The 6281-nt window shown below is 37.1% G+C and overlaps 1 long non-coding RNA gene across 1 annotated transcript; it reads right to left on the bottom strand.

Moving 5' to 3' along the window:
* Positions 1-3976: 3976 nt before the first annotated feature.
* On the bottom strand, positions 3977-5708 carry LOC149567264 (uncharacterized). The gene is made up of 2 exons (XR_016361626.1): positions 5564-5708; positions 3977-4430 (listed from the first exon to the last, which is right to left on the bottom strand). It is a non-coding gene; the product is annotated as an uncharacterized LOC149567264 (long non-coding RNA).
* Positions 5709-6281: the final 573 nt, after the last annotated feature.

Raw genomic sequence — 6281 nt, 5'->3', positions numbered from 1 at the left:
AAGGTGTTTTCAAAGTGGTGACTTCATGGGTGTGCATGCTCTCCTTATGGATGACTTATGTCAGATGTGTTTCTAGCGAATTATTTCATGTGTGAATACTCACAAGTGTTCCTAGATCCATTCATACATTCAAATTAAAAGTAAGGCGCATATGCTCGATTCTTAATACACACGACATTCTAGATATATTTCATGCTTCTAATTTTCATCTTAGTACAACTTTGCTATGATTCAAGAAGAGAATTTGAGACTTGTGCAAATGAGAGAAAACTTGTCTTAATATTACAAACTTTGCCGATTTCCAGTCATTGGTTGAGATAACTCACAATTAAATTAAACCTTTAGATACTGTCAGAGTTGTGCAGTAGAATCTAAGAGCTCTAAAGATTAGATTAGGGGTCCTCATACTAAAAAAGAATTGGTTAAAACTACCGATTAATGGGTGTATGAAAGTTGAACTTCAAAAGATACGTAGGGAAGTGCTGAAGTGGAAAGCCTCAAATGTGGGATGAATTAAAGTCAATTTTGATGGAGCAGTGCAAAGCAATTCGGGGCCTTTTGGTGTAGGGTGTGTGGCCAGGAATTCTAATGGTCAGTTCATTGGTACTGAGCCGGAGAGGTTGGAAGTGGGAACTAATAATGAAGTTGAGGTTCATTGAACATTGTTGGGGGTAGAAATGACACAAAGATTACAAAGTTGACAACTTACAGTTGAAAGGCGATTCTCAAATAATCATGAATGCCACTACAACAGGCAAATCACACGCATGACGATTACAAAAGGTAGTCAGTTATCAAGAAAAAAAATATTATTAATCCAAAATTTCAAAATCTTGCATGTCTACCAGGACGGGAATACAACGGTGGATTCTCTATCCAATTGGCACTTGATGTAGCGATGACATAGCAAACAAAGACAATAAGATCAATGCAATGAGGCATGTGGGGCATAATGTGATGTTTTTGAGTTGGCGGATGTCTTGGAGGAGGAAGGACATCTTCTATATTCAATGAAGAAGGCAGTGTAATGTGGATTTGTTGATACTAACTTTGCACATTCTTTCATGCAAACATTCAATGCAGCGGTTGAGGTATACACTATACATTGTCTTCCTCATGGCTCAAAGGTGCATTCGATTGAGTGCAAGAAAAAGAGGCTAAGTGGTTTGATAAGAGTAAAAAGTGGAGAGGCAGTATGGAAGCGAATTTCTCCTTTGATGCCATGAAGCAAAAATGGTATTCAAAGAGCAAGTAACGGGGGAGCAACTGGGGAATGTTTTTTCTTTGGCTCATCCTTTTTCCTTTAATATCATTTGGGTATTGTTGGGGGTAGAGAGTGTGGTTTCAAATTTTCGATGGCGAACAAACACAGACTTTGCAACTCTTTTTGGTGCCCAAGGTTTGTACTTTGGGACAAAGGAAGAAGTAAAACGAATTGTGAAGTGTTGTGTGCACCTAAAATAGAGGGTAAGGCTAGAGGATATTTTGGAGTGTGCAGTACCCGAACAAGGGTTCATAACAATGCATGGAATCTGGCTTGGCTTTCCTAGGTGTCAACCTCTAGTGCATCGTTTCTTACTTCACAGGGACCCGGAAGACAACCTGGAGAGGAAATGAGAAGCAAGAAAGGTGCATGCCTTGTTGGTCGATTTAGTTTATGACTGGGAACTAGAATTGCTAACAAGGATTCCCAAGAGCTAGATGAACTTGACTTTGTTTCGACTGATGTTGACTGTAGCATGGAAGGAAATAGAGCAATAGATTAGGAGAGGAGACGAAGGCACGAGTTGTGGTCGTGGAGGTGCCAATGTGGGTCGAGATAGAAGCTGTGGGGGAGGTGCTTGAGGAAAAGGTCAAAGGGATGCTCGTGCATCTCGTAGAGGATGCCTTTGAGCCTGTGTCAGCTCTATTGGTAGCACGGGTGCTCGGCTAAAAGAGGCCAGTGCTATTGTGGGTCGCTCCTTGTATCATTATTCCTCTCGTGTTAGGTTGTGTGGTGATTCTGCGAGCATTTTGAGGCATCGAGTGGTGCTGGTGCTAAAGATAGGGTCGGTTCATTGTCCCTCCAATTTTTGCCCCACCCAATTTCTAGAAAATTTTCAAGTTTTTTTATTTTCGGAAATGAATGTTACCTAGTCACGAGTTGTAGATTTTTTTTTTGTATTGAATAGTGATGGTCCAGTATGGTGGTGATTTTAGATTGTATACCAATCCATTTGATTGTTTATGGGTCGAATCTGCAATCAGGTGGTTGAATTTTGGTGCTATAAAGTAGTGAGTGCCAATTTTGGAGTGGTGCTCTCAAGGATGAGTTCAAAATACTATAATGTTTACTTCATACATATCATTTTACATACATATTAATAAAATAATATTGTACCGATCAAAAAATAATTGGTTAAAATAGTCACCCACTAAAAGGCATGCACTATTGGAAAGGGTAGATTGTCATGCCCTACCATATCTAATGTTGGCCAGAAATTATTATAAAAATCACAACCTTTATGAGATCAGATTGTGGTATTTATATTAGGTGATTTAATAAATAAATAAATAAATAATGGGGCTGAACCGTCTCTTGGGCTCAAAATAAGGGCTGAAAAATATCATCTTAAATCGGGACGATCCCCAAGAGGAGTCACACTTGTAAAGGGAGATTAAGTTATTTTTGCTACCTCATGGAATTGGAGCCCGTCTTTGGGAATTGAGACTTCAATACTATATATACATATATATACACATTTGTCTGATCCCCTTGGAGTGACATGACCATTGGGTGACGAGGTGCATGATGAAGGGTACAAATAGAAACTACTTGGCAATTCAAAATGCAATTAATCAGGCGTATCTTTTGGGCATAAAGAACATAAATAAAGAGTTACCATGGCACATCCTTGTCATCTAATTGAGATATTTTATGAGATATATCTGATCGCATTCAAGGAAGACTAGGCAATGCAAAATTGTGAGAAACATTTCATTGAATACTATTCTCGCTTAAGGCAGACTTGAGAAGACTCCAAGCAGATCACACACATTATAAGTCAGAATGGCATCAGCAATAGCTTAACAGCAAACAGGACTACATCAGAATCTGTTATTAATTAGAAGGTAATAATATTCTTGTTATTGTGGTATGCATGAATATATGTCTAAATGTGTATGCCTGATATCATATTAATATAGGCACATAACATTGTGTATATATTGGATATAAGCAATAATACAGATCTTCAAATAGCAAGAATCAATCATCGCTAGGTGAGGAAGGGAGTACAAGGAGGGGAATTGTCTATAGGATACCTTATTAGGCACACCACCTCATATGAGATGGCCAAAGGTCAAGAAGGATGATATATCTGTTCTTGGGCCTAGGGTAGAGAAACACTTGGTCACTCTATGTAGTTCCTCCCCCGAGCTCTATATTAAGCAATTGTTGGGATGGATTTTAAGAAGTCTCAATCATAAGATAGTAAATAAGGATGGCATGACGAAGAGGAATGCCTATAGGTTTCCTCACACTAGTACACCATTTCATATAGATGGCAAAAGGCCCCAAGACGTATATTCGCTCTTGGGCCCAGGGTAGAGAATCATTTTGGGCACTCTATCATATAGCTCCATTAGGGTTGAAACCACATGACAAACTAGATATGTTATTTGATCAAAATCATTACATGAGTATGCGTTCTTAAAAGCTATTATTAGTTGACCTTATGAATTGTACCTTCAATAAGTTATCTAACATGATTGCGTGAACTCAACAAGTTTGTATCTTGCTTTACATTCTTTTGTGTAAATGTATGTATCTAACTAGATTATGTTCTCTATTTATTAGATTTGTGATTCTGGGGCAGAGTATAGGGTAATCCGAGAAGGTGACTTTGAATAAACTACCAAATGATTTATGAAGATCACAGTTGGAAATATGTATTGCTGTAGCAAATTGAATTTGGGATGGCAGGACGAGACAAGATAAAATTAATTATAATTCTTTATGCATATGCTTCCAGATGCATAACGTGTGAGTGGCACCAATGTCCATGAAACTTTTGGGCCTCCCATGGCATTTATTTACTGTCATGGTTGTGGAGAAAGCCCACATTTCCACAACATTGAATAGTTTTTGAATTTTTGACATATATTTAGGGTTTGAAATAATTACATGGAAACAAAAATTGAGTGATTCTTCATCTTTCTTTTGTCCTCTTGAACTTCCAGTGAAGCTGTTGTCATCTGATTTGCATTGTTATACCATTTCAATCTTTTTGGTTTACCGGTTCAAATTCTGTATTGAACTTCCAATTACAACACAGCACCTTATTGAAACTGGATGCTGAGTTTTTGCCATGTTATCATTGTTGTTTAGACTTCTGTTCCTTCGGTAGATAATTTGGTGCAATGCACTGCAGAGTTTTTTCTTCTTTGACCTTGAAATATACAAATAAGTAACACAATATTTTTTCATTCTCGTTAGAATGTGAAAAATGACAGTGAAAGCCATTGAGTTATGTTTCAATATCATCTGAGCACTCTTCAACTTAGAGATCATGAACTAATTTCTACAGCAATATAATCAACTTATCAGAAATTAAGTCTCAACCAAACAATATGATGAGCCCAATCAAGTGTTTAAACTAAAAGAAGCAGACCTTCCTAGGAAGGCCTCAGGTTTAAATCACTTGACCAACAATACATGTTGAATCATACAAAATATTGCAGCGAACTGGAAGTCTCCATTATCATTGTTAACATTTTTGGGTTGAGTAGTGATATTATGCATCAAACTGCAGGATTTTAGGCTCTTTAATCTTGAAAGAAAGAAGTATAACAGACGTGATATTTCCAACCCCTGCAAATGATTTAAACCTCTACTAACATCCTAAGCATGATGCTTCCAAACCCACAAAAATAACCTAGAAGGCTTATACTGCCATCAGAAAAGCCAATGCTGATTTTTTCATTGTCTCTGCAGTGTAAGCAAGATGACACTCAAAGCCCTTGCGCAATGCTTCAACATCATCTGGCAGTAGCGTTCACCTTACTTGTGGAAGCATACTCACATGCAAAGCTTCGATTCAAACCCCCGCATAAGTAAATTTGGTTAAAATATTGCATCCAACTAGTAAAGTAACATAAATAACAAACAAAGGTGGATTCAAATGCCCCTGAAGCTGCCCCTAAACAGTGACATCTAAACTGAAGGTTACCCCAGTTAAAACCAAAGGAAACCAAAATCAAAAAATTAACAAAAATCCTGTACTTATGCATATACTGAACTTTCTAGAGAAAATGATTATAATCAAGACCTTACAGTTTTGGCAAATCAAATGCAAATTATTTGTAGAAGAGTTTTCTAATAAAGTTACAATAAGGAATGCTGCAGTTAAAATGCTCAGAAGCTCCATTAATGAATGTAACACTAGGATGATACTAGAAAATAAAAACCAAAAATATAGTTTTAGGTTCTTTATTTCAGAGTTGGAGTTTGTAAACAGAGAAACGGTTTTTATTTCAGTAAATTCATGGAGAAGATATATATATGACAGAAAAACTTGCTTACCAGTTCAATGACCATCGAGGCATCAGATCAGCTTACAGCAAGATGTAAAACAGGAGGCTTCATCTTGCTCGCACTAGGGTTTCTTCTACCGTCAGGGTTAGGGTTAGTTTTTCTAAGTTTGCTTTAGGCGATCCAATGTGCATTAATCATCTCATAGGCATGGAAAAGCAAAACTCTTTTTATTAAATAATAAATAATAGTCTTCCAATTGTAATTTGAAGTATTTTTTTAAGAATGATATGATATGATATGATAGATTTTAATGACGTCCACAAGACTAAAGTAGTCTATGGGACCCATGCAATCACCCTCCCGAGTCAGGAGTGAAACTAGTCAGTTGCAAAGTTTTGGTTAACTTGTCTCTCCTTCTCTGAAGTTTGATAATCAAGTTCGATGTTCTCTTCACTTGATCTTCCTCGAATAAATAGTTGAAGTCCTTGTTCTGCAGTATTTTTGTATAATTAGATCTGATGTCGTTGTAAGCCAGGCACTCCTTGACAAAGTGTTGCTCTGTCTCAACTGTCCCCATATTACAGAATAAACATGTTTTGTCTGCCCACTCTTCCTTTGGAACTTGTCATCTACCAGTTTCACATCGCAACTGATGTGAACTAGTTCTAAGTTGTGCCATCAACATTTTTGCTTTCCAGTTAATAGGTGCCCTTATATAGGCCTTTTCATCATGAGTAAAAGTGGGATTAAATTCTTTAATGTAATA

This window comes from Cupressus sempervirens, chromosome 3, assembly GCF_028749045.1.
Source record: "Cupressus sempervirens isolate cs-2001-9-10 chromosome 3, ASM2874904v1, whole genome shotgun sequence".
Taxonomy (NCBI): Eukaryota; Viridiplantae; Streptophyta; class Pinopsida; order Cupressales; family Cupressaceae; genus Cupressus; species Cupressus sempervirens.
The sequence above is the reverse complement of the archived record's forward strand: the minus strand, read 5'-3'. Positions and strand labels throughout refer to the sequence as shown.